Genomic DNA, 21,106 nt, shown 5'->3' with positions numbered 1-21,106 from the left:
ATTCAAATTATTTCTATCTTATCTTATAACAATGTGTTTGCGACAATAAATTGATTAACACATACTTGTATATATATATCGTGTACATAAGTATTAGAAATATATATATATATATATATATATATATATATATTATTTGTAATCAATAAGAAGTAGGAGAAGTAGTAATGTGGAAGGACCTTGATGTCTACAAATGAAAATTATATATCGCGTCGAAATTATTTCTAATGTTTCATTATGATGCATTCATATAACAAACGAATTGATCATCATATACTTATATTTATATTATCTATAATAATAAAAAATAAATGAATAAATAAATAAAGAAACCAACTCCTTCGTGCGTTTAATTTCAATGAATATTTCTCCTGTTTCTAATGAATTAAATGAAAAATATTTCCAAAAAATATATATACAACGTTCAACAAAAATTTAAGTTTTTATAATATGCATCTCTCTCTCTCTCTCCCCCTATATATACATATATATATATATATATATATATATATATATATATGTATGTATGTATGTATGAAACCTTGGCACGGACAAGATAGCGTTGTAAGCGCGTTTAGTTTCGCGAGTGGAGCGCAAACTACTAATGACGAATTTGGCCTTCCAGAATTGCAACGAGTTTTTCGTACGTCATAAATGTAGACGGACGCGTTGATTCAACGATGCGTTAAGATCATCGTCGTAAGTGAAAGATCCCCTAAAAACAGCAGCAGTAGCAACAGCAGCAACAGTAGCATCAGTTGCATTAGTATCAATACCAGCAGCAGCAGCAGCAGCAGCAGCATCAGTAACAGCAACAGCGGTACATCTAACCCGAAGGTCTTCTCTCTGTTCTCTGCTCTACACCCGAAATAAAGTTTATTTACGAACGAGTTAGTGTGCGCGCGCATGCATGGCCGATAATGGCGCGAGAATCTCTGGCGTCTCTCTCTCTCTCTCTCTCTTTCTCTCTCTCTCTCTATCTATCTATCTATCTATGTATCTATCTATCTCTATCTATTTCTCCCTTGCTCAGTACAAATCTAACGTAACTCATTCGTGAGCCAAAATCAACGACAATCAAATTCTACTCTCTCTCTCTCTTTTATTTTCTCTCTCTCTCTCTCTCTCTCTCTCTCTCTCTTTTTCTTTCCGTTTCTGTTTATACAATACTTTGGTCATTATTGTCAAGTTCGTTTTTATTCTATTGTTATCGTTCATTCGGTTTTTCAAGATTTTCATCATTTTGTTTTTTCATTTGTTTGTTTGTTTGTTTCTTTTTTTTTCACCATCATTATCTCTTTCTCTCTCTCTCTCTCTCTCTCTCTCTCCCTATTTGTCTGTCTGTCTTTCTTTTTTTTTAATTTTCATCCTACAATTATTTTCTATTTTTTTACTTTTTCCTCTATCTTTTTATATATATATTTTTTTATTATTGCAGACTTCGATTCTCCATCTTTGTTTGTTCCTTTTCTTTTTTGAGATATTCATTTTTCTTTTCTTTTTTTTTTTTTGCTATCTTTCATTATCTTTCAATATCTTTGTTATTAATTGTAGTGTCTGTTTCTATGACTTTATCTTTCTCTTTTCGAAACTACTTACTATTGTCTTTTTCTAATTCTATCTTTATTATTATTATTATTATTATTATTATTGTCATTGTCGTCGTTATAAAATAGATGTATCACCGTCTTTGTTTGTCTCTTATCGATGATATTTTCATTCTAATCTTTCTTTTTTCTTTCTTTTTATCTTCGTCAATATTGCGAAATTCGTCTACACATTTTTTTATTTGTCTGTTCATTTTTTTTATCTCCTTGCATATTCAAAATTCATTTTTAAAAGAATTCCAAATTTCCATTCTTTCTTTCTTTCAATTTCACTCCTCTATACTTATTATTGCAAACTTATAATTTTTCAAAATTTTCATCCTTTCTTATTTTCTCTTTCTCTTTTCTTTTCTCTCTTTCTATTCCTCTCATTATAAATCTATTTGTTGTTATCATTATAAATCTATACTAGTTTCTCCGTCTGTCGTATCTACCTGTTGAAAATTTCCATAATTTTCTTTCTTTCTCTATTTTCGTCATTATTGCAGAGACATCGGTTTGTCTATCTTCGTCTATCTCTTTACAAAATTGCCATCTCTCTCTCTCTCTCTCTCTCTCTCTCTCTCTCTCTCTCTCTCTCTCTCTCTCTCTTTTCTTTCTTTCTCTTTCTCTTCTCTATCTGTATCCACATCATTATTGTATAGTGTCCACAACATTTCTCTCTCTCTCTCTCTCTCTCTCTGTGCCTGTCTGTCTCTCTCTTTCTCCATGTTACGCGAGGAGTGTTGAAAATAACCTCTTAAACGTCCCTGAAGAGGTGGGAATGTTGAGAGTTCGACGAATGAAAAGTGTGTGTTAGCTCGTGATTTGCACTTCCTAGTCGATTCTCGTACTCACTAACACGCGCACGCGTCAGCTGGAGATCACCGATCACGCGCTAACGTAAGTGAGATAGAGATAGATAAATAGATAGATAGAAAGAGAAAGAGAAATAGAGAAAGAGAGAGAAATAGTCCGTATTGTATAGAAAAGAAATGTACGTGTATTGTATTTCTATAGGCGCATACGCATACACATACCAGTTTCCTAGACTTACTCTCGCACAAACTCTAACGTATATATCCGTGTGATAAAACTAACAATAATAATAAGATTGACTCATATGGGGGCCTTCGAGAGCAAAGAAGGGCCTTGGTTCGTGCCCCGGGCAAGGCAAAGATCTCAGCCTCGATAATCCAACGTTATTTATTTCTCTCTCTCTCTCTCTCTCTTTCTCTTTCTCATTCTTTGTTTGTTTTCTTCCTTGAAATCTTTCAACGAGTTAGATCTTTCTCGAAAATTTCTTCAATATCTCGCAAATCGAAAATTCTTTCTCTTTCTCTTTCTTTCTCTCTCTCTTTCTTTGTATGTGTATATATATATATATATATTATATGTTGCTACATAGATAGAATAGTTAATTTATCTTGTCGAGTGACACTCGACATCTCATCTTCTTTCCACGATATTAATATAAATATATGTTCGAAATGAAATTTAATGATTAAATTTAAAAGGAAAGAAAAAGAGAAAAGTGCAAAATTTCTCTAATTTTTCTACATTCCAAATTCTATATATCATTAACATCGATCAATACTCTTACACTCGACACGATCGATCCTTCCTTTCTATTTTTGTTTCTCCTTATCGAATAAATGTATATTTCTTTAGGATTAAATTTACTATAATTAATAATCATTCTTTCTTCTCTTTTTCTACAGAATTTCTTTAAACCTTTGAATTTTTCCAAATTCTACATATTATCCTTCTCGATAGATCTATTCGTTCTTATCTTGTCGAGTAACACTCGACACGATCGATCGATCGATCGATCAATCGATCCTTCATCTTTTTCCTCGATACCAACATTCGTTCTGGTTTAACGTTTCTTTACCATTGATAAAGTCGAACAAGTACGATCGTTGCCGAGCGAAAAATATTCTTAAACTTTTTCTTTTTCTTTCTTTTCTTTTTTCTTTTTTCCTCCTTTTTTTTCAACAAACTCGAATAGCGTTGTTCCGTAATCCATTGAGGTGTATCGATGTCGGGAGGACTTTTCAAGGTGACGAAGACCCGAGAAAGATTAGCGCGAAACGTTGGGTGAAATCGACGATGTTAATCTAGGTTAAAAGAAACGAAAGAAGAAGAAGAAGAAAAGAAAAAGAAGAAGAAGCTGAAGAAGAAGAAGAAGAAGAAGGGTCCCTCTTTCTCTCTTTCTTTCTTTCTTTAACATCTGTTCACGAACCCACGATCCAGGAAAAACCGATCGACTGCTTTTTGTCTTTCACAGGACACGTTTACCCTTCAGTGAAAATGGCTCCTGTGACGAATGAATTTCCAGTATACTTTTACCTACTTACATTTTTGTTTTCTTCCACCTACTCATCGTTCTTTACTAGTTTCATTTTTTCTACATTATACACATACACGCATATATACACGTATAAACAAAATATATGTATGATATATAGTTATATATAGCAAAAAGAAATTCATAAAAATGAGAGGTCGTCAACCCTTCTAGGTCTATCATAAAGAAATTCGTCCTTAAAAAAGAAGTCCTCGAATTACGAATTATATCATAATCATAATTACTGAATAAATATTAACTGTACGAATGTAATAAATAAATTAAAAATGATGATATTGATCAACAATAATGTTGATAGTCATCAACGTATCATAAAACACGATAATGATAATACTAATAACAATAATAATAATAATAAGAATAATAATAAAAATAATAATGATAAATCTTTTTTTCAAATATCTAAATCACTCGAAATATAAAGAAAGACATAAACTAGTAGATAAAAGGAAACGCGTTCTAAGGATCAATCAAAGGATCCTTTGTACCTAGATCGTTCTCGTACATATGTACGTCCACGATTATTTTTCCTTTAACAATCTCCAATGAAAAAAGATATATAAGATGAAAAAGAAAGAAAAATAAATTAAAAAAAAAAAAAAAAAAAAAAAGAAAGAAAGAAAGAATAAAGAAAAAAAAATGTCTTCTCGAACGCATGGAACCGAGTTACTCTAAAAGATATTTCTTTGCGATTTATTTCGATTTACGACGCCTCGTCATCGCGTTACACTTTTAGATACGCACATAAAGGCACTACGACGATGACGGAGAACACGCTTCTTCGATGTTAAGAAAGAGTGAGTTAGTGAGTGAGTGAGTGAGTGAGTGAGTGAGTGAGTGAGTGAGTGAGTGAGTAAGTGAGAAATCGAAACAGAGACAGACAAACAGACAGAGAAAAAAAGAGAGAGAGAGAGAGAGAGTCTGTGTCCCTGTGCGCGCGTGCTCACGCAAAAGAGAACTTCCTTGAAGACGACGGTCACTTTTCAATACGTTCGATGGACTACGTTGATAATAATTCTGTTAGGTTGAGGATGTGCTCTATTGACTCGGGACGACAATTGAAAATAATAAATAAAAGGATTCGTTCGGAATTTCGAGTGATTTCTTTCTTTTTTCTTTTTTCTTTTTACGTTTCTTTCTTTGCATCTTTCTCTCTGTCTCTCTCTTTCTATATATATATATTTTTTTTTTGAAAGAGAATATTATAAATGTTTTAGGACACACGTGCAGATTCGACGAAAAGGAAAAAAAAAGGAAATGAAAAAAAAGAATGAAGGTCGTTGACGTCATCGTTTCGTCATCGTCGTCGTCGTCGTCGTCGTCGTCGTCGTCGTTGTTGTTGTCGTTGACGACGACGACGATGTGTCTGTCGTTGTTCGTCCTCGCAAACTTACTTCGTAATTAAAACGCTAATAAAAAAGAAAAAAAAAAAGAATGAAAGAGAGGGAGAGAGAGAGAGAGAGAGAGAGAGAGATTGAAATCTTTGAGAAATATATTAAGAAAATGATGAATGATTAAAAGATGATGTTAGGAAATCGATTTTTCTGAGATTAATACTTCTGATCGATTATGATCACGCGATGCATTCATTTATGTATTATAATTAGTAATTATATATATTGGATAATTCCTTGTTGAATAGCATTAACTTAATTTTTTATAATCTAATTTTTTTCTATAATGTTTATGTATACACACGTGTGTGTGTGTGTGTGTGTGTGTGTGTTGAAAAAAAAAATGACATATAAACTTCATATGTCAAGTAGCGATTAATTTAATTTTCGATCGTTTCAATAAAATAAAACAAAATTTATAAAAAAAATATATATCTGACGTCCAAGCGTATATATGACGTTTTGAAAAATTAATTTTCATTAGATATATTATCGAATTATTTTAACATGTGATATTTAATTAATAATACCAAACTTTTAATTACACACACACACACACGCACGCACACAATATATCTAATTAAAAATATTAATATCGTTTTACATAAAACATCCAATCGATAATATATTCATATGTAAAATCCTTTTTCTTTTTTGTTTTTTTAAATAACAATAATTAACTTAATTAAACCGTATTATCAATATCAACATTTAGAATATATCTGTAAAACACCTATTGTTTATCCATTTGATTTTATCGTTTGTTAATACATATTTCAATAAACGATTTACGTACGTACCGTTCGCCACGATTTACTCTTTTCACAAACTTTTTCAAAACTCGCGATACCGTTCAAGAGAAGAACAAAGATCGATATAAGCCTGTTAAGCCCGCATCATCGCGATAATCCTGAACGAAAATTCATCGAGAGAAAGAGAGAGGGTATCGCGAAAAAGAATGTACACACACACACACACACATACACATGCACTTGTACATTCGAAATATCTTAGTTGTATTTAAAATGAAAAAAGAAGAAGAAGGAAAAAAAAGAAAAGGAAGAAAGAAAAAAAAACCGACTACGAAAATAAAACATACGAAGAATGTTATGTATACAAAAGATCTGTAAGCAAAAGGGGACCTGAGGAGTGAGGGGATGGTGGGGTGGTGAAATGGGAGTGGGTGGGTGTAGAAGAAAGACGATGATGGGGAAAGAATGTGTTACTTGTTTGTAAATTATATAATTTATGTTATAACCACGTACTCTCTGTATCTTAACAAATTTGTTTTATCTGTTGTAACAAAAAGAAGAAAAAAAAGAAAGAAAGAAAGAAAAAACGAATTATTGATTTTATCCAGCAATATTTACGACGGTGTAATATTTGCCGATAAGTCGTTTTTTTGCATGCAAAGGAAGAAGATAAAAAAAAAAGGAAAAAGAACGAAAGGACGAAGAAAAAAAGAAGAAGAATGATTTTCTAGCTTCAACGTTGGAAATATATGTGTACTTAAATTTATATAAAAGAAATGTGAGTTTGGTTTTTTTATTATTTCTAATTGAAATCGATCGATCGATTCTAATCATCGTTCTAATTATCGTATTTTCTTTGGTATCAATTTAAATAGAATTATATTTTTAAAAATAGAAATATATTGTAATTGGATTATATTTATATGTTATTATAACAAATTATAAAAATATAATTCTAAGAAAAATATTTCATAAATATATATGTATGTGTGTGTGTGTGTGTCCGAGTGTAATAATTATGAGTATGGATTTTCTTTTGTATTTTTTATTTACAGAAAATAACAAAAGAGATAATAGATGTAGTGTATCCGATTAATTCAAGAATTACGTCCGTAATCACCGTGTTAACCTAATTAATCGGTAATGAATGTGTAAAAGACACGAGTCTTCTCCGAAGAAACTGTTTCTCGATGTCACGTACAACTTCGTGATCGTGTGTTGACTAAGAAGAAGAGAGAGAGAGAGAGAGAGAGATTTACTTTTACTACTATTAGAATTTCACTATACAATCACATTAAACACGTACACGTTTTTAAATATTTATAAAAAGATTTCTATATTGTTAACGTTAAAAAACGAAAATAGTAAAAAATTTCTTTATGATTTATTAATATTTAATTAACTATATTAAATCACATATGACATGTATATTATTCTTAAGCAAAAGAATATAATGAATTTATGTGTGTGTGTGTGTGTATGTGTGTATATTAATTCAATCTAATTTCTATAAGTAGATCTACTTGATAGAAACTTAAAAATTTCTCTTATAATAAAATGACCCGTTCTTAAAATTGAAAGTCAAAAATTTCGATAGACTAGATATACCTAATAAATTAAATAAAAATCATAAGTGTATCAATTACAATTATAAAAAAAAAATATTTCAATTCTCTTAACAATCTTTTAACAATCCATATTTAATTATATAACAAATATTACCAATCATATATACAAATATAACAAATATTTAACAATCCTTCTCACATTTTTATTTCTCTCTCTTTCAGTCTCTCTTTCTCTCTTTCTCTCTGTTTCTCTCGCTCTGTTGGTCTCTTTCTGTACAAATCATTTTATAAATGAATTCAACAAAATCTTAAAAAAGACATGCAACTTGTCTAAAATTTAATATCGAATTAATTTCGACTCATGAGAAATTCGTTTCATCAAAACGCGCGAAGAAGCTTTATAGTAATAAACGATAACGATATACTAACAGCGCATACAGTTTCGAAGGTAAACGATTTCAAGGTCTACCTCGGCGAGTAATTTGCAGCTGGCGAGTAATTGTTTAATCGTTGGCAACAATAACATTTGATTCAGCGTTATCCTTGCGTTTTAAAATGAAGTAATCGTTTTACAACGATTACGACAAGACGTTTCGTAAAAGAGAAAATAATTCGAGCGGTTAAAAAAATAAAAAGAAAAAGAAAAATCAAAAAATTAAAAGAGAGCAAACATCAAAACGAATAAATAATAACAATTAAAACGAAAGGAAACGAAAGACAAATGTTTGCAACCATTTGTATTTCAAAGAGTAATTTGTTATACGCAGGAACACGACTCTCGGATAAGAAAGTATATTCGCATATATGTATATACACGTAAAATATTCAAATATTGAAATAATAAATAAGTAAAAAAGAAAAAAAAAAAGATGAAACAAAAATAAAAAATAGAAAAGACATAATCGTGAAAAATTGCAAGGTTTCCTTTTTTTTTTCAAAGTCCATTTGTTACATATGCACTTGTTACGTTTGAGCATGACTTTTGGGTAACGATAGTATACATACAAACATCCGTGTGTGTATCTCTTTTTATTAGTTTAATATTTTAGAAAATAATTAGAGAAGAAAACTACAACAACAATAATAATAAAAAAACAAAAATAATAATAATAATAATAATGATGATGATGAATAAATGAATAAGTAAATGACGAAAAATTATAATGCACAAACCCGACCTTTGGCTATAATAAACGTATATATTCGCCATTATTACTTGAAATATTTTGCAGTAATAAAAAGATGAAAAGGAAAAGAAAATAAAAAGGAAAAAAAAAAAAGAAATAAAAGAAAAAAGAAAAAGGAAAAGAAGGAAGGAGGAAAAAGAAATAAAAGAAGCAAAAAAAGAGAGAGAGATGAAAACAGAGAGACATAGAGATAGATATATACATATACATAGAAGAAGAAGAAGAAGAGAGAGAGAGAGAGAGAGAGAGAGAGAGAGAAGACGCAAAGTCGCAACAATTTTTCTTACCGAAGCCATTTGTTATAGTTAGAAATTCGAACTTTCAGTAATGACGCATATCATACATAATTACTGTGTTGCACTGTTGCATATCCGATGGGTATACGACAATGTAGCACTAGAAATGATTGATAGTACGTAGCCGAGCTATGTAAATGATGGCGCGCGCTCGATGAACGTATGGAGCTAAGAAGTGCGACGGCGCGCACACTACTGTACGACGACCTATATTTCGAACGACCTCGTAACCTGTCACCGAACTTGACCGTAAATTTGCCTCCTTGCCACCACCGCCACCGTCGCAAATGCACGCGATAGTCGATCGCCTTTTACATATCCTCTCTCCTTCTCTCTCTCTCCTTCTCTCTCTCTCTCTCTCTATCTCTCTCTATCTCACTCACTCACTCACTCACTCGGTCTCACCAAGCTCCATTTTCACTTTTTTTTATTACTAAGAAAGAGAAAGAGAGAGAGAGAGAGAGATATTTTTATCGCGAGGAAAAAGTTATGCGATCAGCTTTAACTAATAAATTCTAAGCGATAATAATAAGCGTCGTTATCGTCAATAAGGATGATGATGATGATGATGATGATGATGATGATGATGATGATGATGATGATGGTCATCATCATCATCATTATCATCATCATGATTATCATCGTCATCATCATCATTATCGTCGTCATCGTCAACGACATCATCGTCGTCGTTGTCATCATTATTATCATCGTAAATAATTATTATAATAATAATAATTATTATTATTGTTATTATTATTATTATCACAAGTAAATTAATAATAATAATTTTCGGTTTTTCCTGTATAAATAAAAATGGTAATAACGTTTGCAAATGATAGTAATTATTCATATCTTCATTGTATAGTACGTGATATATTTGTAAAAAAGAACACGAAAAAATAAAAAAATAAAAAAAATGATTACAAATATATATATATATATATATATATATATATGTATGTATGTATGTATGTATGTATGTATGTATGTATGTATGCTTGTAGAGAGAAAATTTCGTACAAATGACATATCTTCTTTCCTTGTTTTTATGTAAATACCTTGTATTTCAAGTATTTAACATAATAAGTATATAAAATATTTAAATTTATGGTTGCCACATTTTTTGCAATATCTTATTTTGCATGCATTTGCAATTACTTAGTTGTCAGTTCATTTATTTCGATATAATTTGAAGACATTACATCGCGTCCTTGATTACTTAAGTCGTTAGCTTCTTCTTGTACCTCTTTGAGATATATCATTGATGTTTATCATAATTTCTTTATCATTCAATCATATATAATAATAATAATAATAATAATAATAATAATAATAATAATAATAATAATAATAATAATAATATACTAATTAATAAAATCTAACTGATCCCGTTAAAAATAATGTCGAGATCGCGCGATCGTCGTCGATAAAATAAAAAAATAAAAAATAAAAAATAAAAAAAGAAAGAAAGAAAAGAAATAAAATAAAAAATTAAGTAAACAAATAAATAAAAACTAAGAGAGAGAGAGAGAGAGAGAGAAATCGTATACAATAATAATACATTATATCAGGGACATTAACGAAACCTAATTAATCCTGCTGCAGTACAAATAATTATAAGATCGCGAAAGCATTCTTAAAACAAAAACAAAACAGAATATTAAAAAAATATAAACAAAAGGAAAGAAAGAAAGAGAAGAGAGAGAGAGAGAGAGTAAGAGAAAGAAAGAAAAAGACGAATATACTCGTTGGTAACGTCCCTGACCATGACCGTATTTTCCATGGTCCCCGGAGGCGACCTACGCAGGGCTAGCTAGCAGCAACACATTCTCATGATTACGTCACGTTACACGGGGTACCACACGGAGGGACACCCTCTCCCCGAGTTAAGTCTTTGCATTTTACACACAAGTATAAGATAGCAAGGAGAGACACTACTATACTACAGTGGTAAAAGGCGGTACTGGGTTCTCGCGACACTTCGAAGGTCATCGTCGTTGCTTACCACGGTTGGGGCCATCAACGTTTGGAAGGAAAGGTCTATGAGGAGGGAAAGTTGAAGAGGGAGGGGAAGGGAGGGATTGAAAACGATATGGGAGAGAGAAGAGAGACGGGAAGAGGGAATAACGATGACGACAGATAAAAAGAGGAAGAGAGAGAGAGAGAGAGAGAGAGAAGGACCTTGCTTATACATTCTCTTACTCTCGCGAATATATATACGTATATATATATATATATGTATGTGTATATGTACGAGAGTCAAGGCTCTGGCCCAATTTGGGTTCGTAGACCCAACTGAGGATAGGTCACATATATATATGTATGTATATATACATATATATGTATATACGTTCGTACATACATCATTTCTCGTCCGTGTGATCTCTATGTTCGTATGTGTATGTACGTGCGTACGTCTATGATATATATGCGTAAGCTTATGCGTGTAGATGTATAAGTATGCGTATAATACGTGTGCGAGAACACGCGTGTCCACCATTCCTCGTACTTTTTTGCCCAAGCATACTCGACGTAAGGTCATTTACTTTTACCCAACGAACCAGTCGCGTCCACCTTCAAGGTTCCCAAAACTCGTCCTTACTCGTCGATGCGATATCGAAAGTCGAAAGACGATCGGTTTTATTCAGAAATGAAAGAATGAAAGAAAGAGACAGATAGAACATCTTTCTCTCTTTCTCTCTCTCTCTCTTTTTCTTTCTCTCTCTCTCTGTCTATGTCATCGTGACGCAATATTTTCTTCTTAAGCCGATGCATTTTATAAGGGAAAGGGTAGGAAAGATTTCTTCGTTTTTCTTCTTCTTCTTTTTTTTTATATTATTTTTATAACATTTAATATTTATTTATTTCTTTTCTTTTTTTCTTTTTCTTTTTTATTACTTCCTACGATAACGAGCACGCGCAAGAAAGTTGGAAGATTTTTGTTTAGAATTTCAACGTCAGAGCGTGAGTTTACGATGCAAGAGAGAAGAGAGAAGAGAGAAGAGACAGAGACAGAGAGAGAGAGAGAGAGAGAGAGAGAGAGAGAGATGTATATAAATCATTAAACGTCAAGCGGAAGAACCGTTGCGACAATTACGTCCACTAATTTGCATATCTCTTCCTCGACGAGATTAACGTTTTAAGGAAACTCTTTTTTCTTTCTTTTTTTTATTACTTCTTCTTCTTCTTCTTCTTCTTCTTTTTTCTTTTCTTCTCTCTTTTTCTCTTTTTTCTTTCTTGTCTTATTTTTCATTTCTTTTCTGTCTCTTTTTACTTCTCGTCACCTTCGAATTAACATCGCTATCTCGAGTTAACGATGCATTCGCATTAACGAAAGCTTATTTTTCTTTTTCGTTTGTATCGTTGTTACTTATTTGCTTATTTTTATATTGTTCGGTTTAACTTTCTAAAGAGAGAGAGAGAGAGAGAGAGATAGATAGAGAGAGATAAAAAGAAAGGAGAAAAAATGAATGAAAATATGTGTACGAATGTGAGAACGAACGAAATGCATTAAAGAAAGTGAAGAAAAAAAAAAAAGAAATTATAACGTAGGGAAATTAAAGAATCTATGTGAAAGATAAGAACGATAAAAACATTGTATTACAAAGAAAAAATCGAAGAAAGGAAAATGAAGAAAGGGGAAGACTTACAAGAGAGTTGAAAACAAAGTAAGCGTATAAAGGAAAGGAAAGGAAACAGAAGATAAAGACGAAGAAGAAATGTATTTATATAGAAGACAGAAAAAAGAAAGAACAAAAAAAAGAAGAAAAAGAAAAAAGATTTGATGTAGAGTTAATAAAAAAAATAAACAAAAAAAAAGAAGAAGAAGAAGAAGAAAGAAAGAAAAAAGGATAAAAAAGATGAGAAAAATTAATGAAGAGTAAAGATGTAAAACGAAACGTTCGCGAAAGACTAGAGAGATAAATAAACGTGAAAATTCACGAACGATGAAGGATAAACGTGGAAATTCATTAAAAAAAAATGAAAAAAAAGAAAAAGTAAACTCGTAAAATTCACGAAAGAATTCGAAAATCTTGAAGGATGAAAATTATATTAAACAAGACGAAATTAATGACGAAAATAATAAACCGATGAGATATCCACATGTGGTGTATGCCACAGATATACACATGTGTGTGTTTTCAGGGACACTCGAAATTGTATATATGGGCCGCGAGGCTACGGGGCCCTTATAGCACGCCATCCTGATATTTATTGAACGTATACCGGCGCAATACTAAACACACACCACGGACGGTTTTGGCCCTCGGCCCTGAGCGCCGTGAAGGTCGCCACGTAACCGGTCGCCGGATGAATAAGAGGCAGAAGAAGGAGAAAGAGATGGATGATGAAGTTCGCGCGCGAACACCTTCGCATTTTCATCTATCGATTATTGCTGTGTAATAAATATGTGAATTCGATTTGGTAGGAAAAAAAAAAAGAAAAAAAAAAAGAAAATGTATTCTAAATACTTAGAACATTGTTTTTAAATAATATGTTTTTAAATCGATAGATTCATTTTTGAGAATATCATCGATATATATATATATATAATATCGCAGCTTAATACTTTCAATGTTAGAATAATAATTTTTATATGGATTCTGTATATAATATTGATTTATGTGTATATAATTATAGTTAAATATTATATATCTATATGTAAGTGCGTTGATATAGAAAGATTGTTATGTATTATAAAATTTGTAAAATATGAAATAGTTGATATATAGAGTTACAATATATATAATATATATATATTATATAGATATACAATAAATGAGAACATTATTATTTAACGTATATATCTTCTCTTGTCTGCTCTTTTTCTTTTTTTTTCAATCTTCCTTCTCCTTCTGTTATATATTGTATCAGATTGAAATTGGAATTGTCAAATGATAATTAATGATAAAGACGAGTTTCATAATTAAGAAATCAAAGGAATAAGGAGAATTTTGTATTAAAAGGTCATTCCGCGTTACAAGCCAAAGATCGATGAAGTATGAGAGAGAAAGAGAGTGAGAAAGAGAGAGAGAGAGAGAGAGAGAGAAAGAGAAACATGTAATTTCAGTGTCCGAAGGTTAGCCTAGGCTGAAAATACGTGTACAAAATATAGTTTGTGCGTCTTATTTTCGCCCGTACGTGCACGCAAGACCGACGAGAACACATTTATTCTGCACCTTATGCGTTCTCCGACATTTATAAGATCATAGAAATGCAAAAAATGTAAAGACAAATATATGTATATTTATATATACATACATAAATTGTAATTTGAATAGCTTTATTAATATCACTTCGTTCCAATCTCTTATTCTCTTGAAGAAAAATTATAATGAAGACATATGGTGTCAATTCTTTCGTTATTGATCGGTTATAACCAAATTATTATTCACGTTTATGCATACAAAAAAAAAATATATATAATACAAAACTTTTACTACCAAAGCAACGACGATATAATTTTATCGATGAAAGATTGAAATAAAACACACACACACATATATATAAGAAAAAAAAGAAGAAGAAAAGAAAAAGCGACTTCCAAGTTACATCCCAGGAATTAATTTATTTAATTAATATCGCGTGATATAATGATCTATAGGTCTGTAAAAAAGAGGAAAGGAAAAAACGAAAAAAAAAATAAAGAAAGAAAGAAAGAAAGAACAGCGTAAACCAGAAAAGAAAAAAAAAAGAAAGAAAGAAAAAAGAATCGATAAAAAAGAAGAAGAAGAAGAAGAAGAAAAAGAGAAGAAAGAAATTGTGACCGATCCTGAATAAAATGATACGAGTGAATAAAATCATCTAATGTTCGATTACGATGAGTTAAAAAAAAAAAAAGAACGAGATAACGTGGTATACAAGTTAAAAAATTTTTTTCGTAAGTCAACACCCTGTGGTACACCGAACTATAATGCTCGATCACTTCCTCGATCGTATGCGATTACCGCCAGAGTCGTTTATTTTCACCGGCAATACGTATAGCCTGCCTTCGCGTACCTTCGCCACTTTAACGAGTTTCATTTTCTCTCGAAGAAAGGATTCTATTAGGTAATCACCTTCGCGTTAAATCGACGTTTCTTTTTATTATTTCTTCTCCTCTGCCACCTCAGCCTCTCCATAGAAAATTTCCATTTGCAATCCTTTACATCTTTTCTTTCCTTTCCTTTTCTTTTTTCTTTCCATTTCTTTTTTCTTTTCTTTTCTTTTCTTTTCTTCGACGAACGTATAAAATCGCGATTTAATCGAAGTAGGTTTTTTTCTTCTTTTCCTTTTTTCTTTTTCTTCTTCGTTACAGTAAACCACGTCGAAACGAAACGTTTCGTGCGAATTATTTCCTTCCTCTCATCACTCTGCCCTTCGTAACAAATTTTATTCTACGATTCTCCCGCTAGAATCTTTTTTATTTATTTATTTATTTATCTACTTTTTTTTCTCTTCGCTTTTATCTATAACGAGTATGCAAAATCTAGATTTAATCGGAGTAGTTACTCTTTTATTATAACGAATAACGTCGTATCGACGTTTAAATTATAGTCTTTTTCTTCCACCCAACTCCCACCCGATCCATAACAAAATTTCCTTATGCTATTATATACCTTCTCCTTTTCTCATTAGAATTAAACTGACGTTAGTCGTTTTGTTGTCATTCTTCGATAGAAATGTTCACCTAACGATTTCCTATTATCTTTGTTAATTCATTCAAACAAATAATATATAAAATCTTACCGAATAATTTCTCGTGTCCCTTTCGAAATAATAATCTTCTTCGTAGGCTCGACGCTTAATCTTCCAACATTTTGTTCTTCCGTCGATGTAGGAGAATTAATTTAAAAGAAAAGGAACAAGAAGAAACAAAAAAAAAAATAAAAGGAAGACAAGAAACGATAACAGCAACGATACTAATTATATTAACAAAATTAAAACAAGCAAGCACTTTCCGTTTACTTTTTATCGCACTTCACACGAAAAGTCGAGTACACGTTTTTTCCTTAAAGTTTATCTCCTATCTATCTATCTATTTATCTATCTATCTATCTATCTATCTATCTATCTATCTATCTATCTGTCCGTCTGTCTGTTTGTCAGTCTATCTCTTTTTCAAGAATATTTCAAGTTGCAAGCGTTCGAAATGCGTTTCACGATTTGTACGAATAAACAAACAACACCTTTCTCGCACGAGAACTATCAAGTTGCACATTCACTTCAAATATATATATATATATATATATATACACCCCTTTCTTCTCCTTCTTAAACTTTTCTTCTTCTTTTCCTACTTGTTTTTCTTCCTCGTACAAATTATACATAAACCGTTCGAAAGAGTTTTAAAAAAGAATTTAGAAGAGTTTAAAAAACTTTGTTGAAAATAATTCGCCCGTTTGATGCACTCGATTGCGTGCATGCGTGCGTGCACACACACTTACGCACGCACTCACTCACGAATTCACGCACTTATGCACGCACTTGCGTTGCGTCAAGCTTTAACACTTTATCTCGATATGCGAGTGCACGCACAGAGTCCAAGGGAACGAACACAATCTTTCTATATCTCTCTCTCTCTTTCTCTTTTTTTCTGTCTCTATCTCGCACTGTCTCTTTCTCTCTCTCTCTCTCTCTCTCTCTCTCTCTCTCTCTGTGTATGTCTATCCGTCTATCTTTTTCTTTTTCTTTCTGTCTCTGTTACTCCACTTTAGCTGTCCGATACGACACTTGTTATAAAAGGCACTATATATTTCAAGGGTTTGCTTCAGACACACTATATATCTGTCTCTTTTTCTCCTTAAGGAAAAAAAGATAAAGAAGGGAAAAAAAGAAAGAAAGAATTGAAATTTCTCCCTTTTCTGATGCACAATCAAATAATTAGTTTAATGACTATTAATCCATTCGTAATGTAAACGAAACGAGAAAGAGAGAAAATTCCACAAATTATGTATATACGTAAGTTCATCATACATACACACACATATATATGTATAAATGCACACGTGCTTGTTGCGCGTATATAACGTATCTATATTCTCATCTCTTTCTAAAATCGTCATTCAATGTTCGTCTCCTTTGCTTCTTCTTGATATACAGTACCGTACAATAATACAATTGTTATGTTTCCTTGTGTAAAACTTTCAACGAGTTCAAAAAAAATAGAAGAAGACAAAAAAGAAAATTCATGTGAATGCACACACTTATATACAATGTATCTATATCGTTTCTTTTTCTCTCTTTTTTTTTTTTTGTCACTGTGAGTCTGTATCTTTCTTCACTTCCTGTTTAACACCAAAGTACAATAATGTAACTGTTTAGTTTTGATTTCGAAGAAGAAAAGAAAAAAAAAAAAAAAACAGAGAGTGAAAGTTATATACAATGCATCTATATTCTTTCCATCACTCTCTCTCTCTCTCTCTGTCTGTCTCTGTCTTTCTAAATCGTAGCACTGATGTTTTTTTCTTGATCCTCTTCCTAGATCCACAAAAAAAAGAACTACAACGATGATAGACGCATGACTGTTCGATCACGATGAACAAGTTTGTATAAGAAAAAAAAATATAAATAAAATTAAATAAATATATATATATATATACAATATATCTATAATTTAACTCTTAAAATTTGAACACTCTTTCTTCTCTGATTCACATCAACGACACGATGATACGATCAATTTAATTTTGTACAAATTAAAAAAAAAAAGATAAAAAAAGAAACAGAGAAAAAATCTCTTTCTCTCTCTCTCTATACATATATACATACATCTATATGTATATATAAAAATGCACACGTGTATATACAATGTATTTATATATTCTCTTATCTCTCTTTCTCTCTTTCTCTCTCTCTCTCTCTCTCTCTCTCTCTCTCTCTCTCTCCCTCTTACTTTTTCTCTCTATTTCTCTCACTTTCTGTTTTTCTCTCTAAATTCAAAGAACGAAGAAGCACGAATGAAGAACCGAACGTAACGCGCGAACGGCGAGTCTCGGTTTGCCTAGCCTAGCCGCCACTAAACGCCACTATCCTAGGTTAGACACACTCGCGACACCCTCCCACTCTCCCTTCCCCCATCTATCTATCTATCTCACTCTCTCACTCCCTCTCTCTCCCTCCCTCTCTCTTTCTCTCTCCTTCTCGTTCGTGCATATACAACATACATACATATATACATATATATACAACATATACACATATATACGTACATACATCATACGTATATATACACACACATATATATCCTAACGGCGTCTCTGCTCGAGTCTATGCGCGTGCACCAGAGAGAGGGGGGAGGGAGGGAGTGTAGAGGAAGAAGAAGGAGGAGGAGGAGGAGGAGGGGAGACGAGAAAAGAGGGAGGAAAGGAGAGAGGGAGAGAAGAAATAGAGGAGGAGGAAAAGGAGGAGGAGGAGGAGGAGGAGGAGGAGGAGGAGGAGGAGGAGGAGGAGGAGGAGGAGGAGGAAGGAGGCTTACACATGCCGCGTCGTGGATTCGGTGCGTCGCGAAAGTGGGGGAATCGTAAGGCCATAGCCACGGCCACCGAGTCTCACACACTCTCTTACAGAAAGCTAGAGAGAGAGAGAGAGAGATAGAGAAAGACAGAGAGAGACATAGAGAGAAAGATAGAGAGAGAGAGAGAGAGAGAGAGAGAGAAAGAGAGAAAGAGATAGGCACGTGTGCGCTCGCGTACATTCGCGAGATGATCTTCGAGCGGCCGCCAGCGAGCTCTCGATCTCGTGCGTTTTGAATCATGCGTGTATTATAACTGTACGTGTGTTGGAGAGAGAGAGAGAGAGAGAGAGAGAGAGAGAGAGAGAGAGAGAAATGTAGAATATCAAGAGTATCTCTCATTGGTTCTCTCTCTCTCTATTTTTCTTCTCTCTCTCTCTTTTTCTTCTCTCTCTCTCTCTCTCTCTCTCTCTCTCTCTCTCTCTCTCTCTCTCTTTCTCTTTCCTTTTATTTCCAATATGATTTTATTGCAATCATATTGTATTGTAATGATCACTTGATCATTAAATATCGGATCGAAATGATCTTTTTCTCTCTTTTGATTCCTTTTGTTTATCCTTTTTCTTTGTTGTTTCTTTTTTTCTTCTTCTTTTTTCATTTTTTCATTTAAACCGATTGGACAGCATTAATTGTTAATTATACAAGAGAAGTAATTATTTATTGTATATATTATATATTTCTTTGAAGAGATGATACGCCAGTATTTCTTACGACGATTATTGAAGAAATATTGATTAATAACAACGACACGTGTGATCGTTTTTTTTTCCATTACTATTTAATTTCAATTTAATTGTTGAAGAGACGAGACATTACGTTTCATTTCATATTTCTCGGGAAGATCCTAAACGATTTTCTATACCGTCGATTAGCCATTGAAAATCGATAATGATTAATATCGTTTCATTTGTATTCAGTTTTTTCTCTTTCTTTTCTCTTTTTTTTATTTTTTTCCTTTTTTGTTTTCTTTTTTTTTTTTTTTTGGAAAAATGAGAAATCATTCGATTAGATTCATCGCGAAAATCTTCTTGTGATTCGATTAATGTATTGAATTGTTTTACGATTTCAAAAAAGGAAAAAAAAAAGAAAAATTGTATCAATAAAAACAGACTTTCCGTTCGTTTTCTGTTACGAAGTTCTAAACAGATCTAATACATTCCGTCTACGTTGGAGATGATGCTTGACCGAGGCATACATGATACGTTTATATATTTGTGTGTGTATATGTGTGTGTTCTCAAGAGATCGAGCGTCTACCGTGTGGACCATAGGAGGGTGCACGAGAGAAACGTGCTTGGTGTCTTCTACTGACTTTTCTTGCTTCCTCTAATATTTTTTTCATATTCCAATTGATAATAAAGAAAGAAATAGAAATAGAGATAGGGAGAAAAAAAGAAAGAGAGAGAGAAAGAGAGAGAGAAAGGACTCTTATTTTTAAGAGAAAAAAAAATAAATGGATTTTTCTCAAAAAAATAATTCTTACGAATTAATTATTATTACTAACTTCTAAAAAATTTGATATCGAAAGGAGTAAAAATAAAATAAAATAAAATAAAAATGACTGACTGCGTTAATCCGATCGAATTATAATATTTCAAAGAAATTTTAGAAACGACTTCGAACAAATCGATCTGAAAACTGATCTGAACCTTCGTTTTATCAGCATTAAAAATAGAAATGGGGGAAAAATACGATCGCAAAATAAACATTTCCTTGATTACAATCCGATTTCCGATGACTCGTTCATTTTCTTATCGCTAATGATGCACGATGCACTTGCGAGCAATAAAACGGGTCTCCAATTCACTATCATAAAATTTTTTTCGTGTGGTTTCAAAAAAAGAAAGAAAATAAAAAGAAAACAAGAAAAAAGAAAGCAAACAAAGAAAAAAATACCAAGACAAAATCAATCTCTAAATCATTCAAAATTATTCTCATAAAAAGGTGAACTATATATTTATACACACAGATGCATACACACGCACGTATATCTATGCGTGTGTATATATATATATATGTCGAAGAAAATTGTAATTATCCATAGCACGATATGACTTTCATTCTTATCTATTATTATCGCACTATTAACATATTCCAAAGCAATATTGAACTTATCTCTCAATATCACCGGCCGTTATCAAGTCTCTCGAAACCTTCGAACGGGACAATTATTACGAACGAGCTAATACATTTTTGAGAGTCATTTTCATCTATACATATATACATATATATGTATATATATACTTATGACATATATATATATATATATGTACATACACGATCGATTGTATATTAATATTGTATAATAACAATTTAATATAAATTTATTCTTTTATTACTCTATGTATAAGAGATAAGAAAATTACATTACATATATGTATATACATATATATGATAAAATATGGTTTTTTATATTATTACGATTTATACGACTAAATCGATTATATACGATTAAAT

The 21,106-nt window shown here is 31.9% G+C and overlaps 1 protein-coding gene across 4 annotated transcripts in view; it reads right to left on the bottom strand.

Moving 5' to 3' along the window:
• The window catches only part of LOC127068243 (ecdysone-induced protein 74EF), a 216,380-nt gene that overhangs the window by 179,193 nt on the left and 16,081 nt on the right, over positions 1-21,106 (bottom strand). The window contains exons 1-2 of one of the 4 annotated variants that reach the window (XM_051004160.1): positions 18,033-18,141; positions 15,887-16,939 (exon numbers count right to left, since the gene is read on the bottom strand). The exons of 2 other annotated variants lie outside the window; for them this stretch is intronic. The gene's annotated coding sequence lies outside the window, so the exon portion shown is untranslated. Of the gene's footprint in view, positions 1-15,886; positions 17,624-18,032; positions 18,142-21,106 lie in introns of those variants that run through there. One more of the 4 variants, XM_051004159.1, reaches the window with a different exon arrangement.

The sequence above is a fragment of the Vespula vulgaris genome, chromosome 12 (genome assembly GCF_905475345.1).
Source record: "Vespula vulgaris chromosome 12, iyVesVulg1.1, whole genome shotgun sequence".
NCBI classification, from domain to species: domain Eukaryota; kingdom Metazoa; phylum Arthropoda; class Insecta; order Hymenoptera; family Vespidae; genus Vespula; species Vespula vulgaris.
This window is presented reverse-complemented; position numbering and strand designations above follow the sequence as displayed.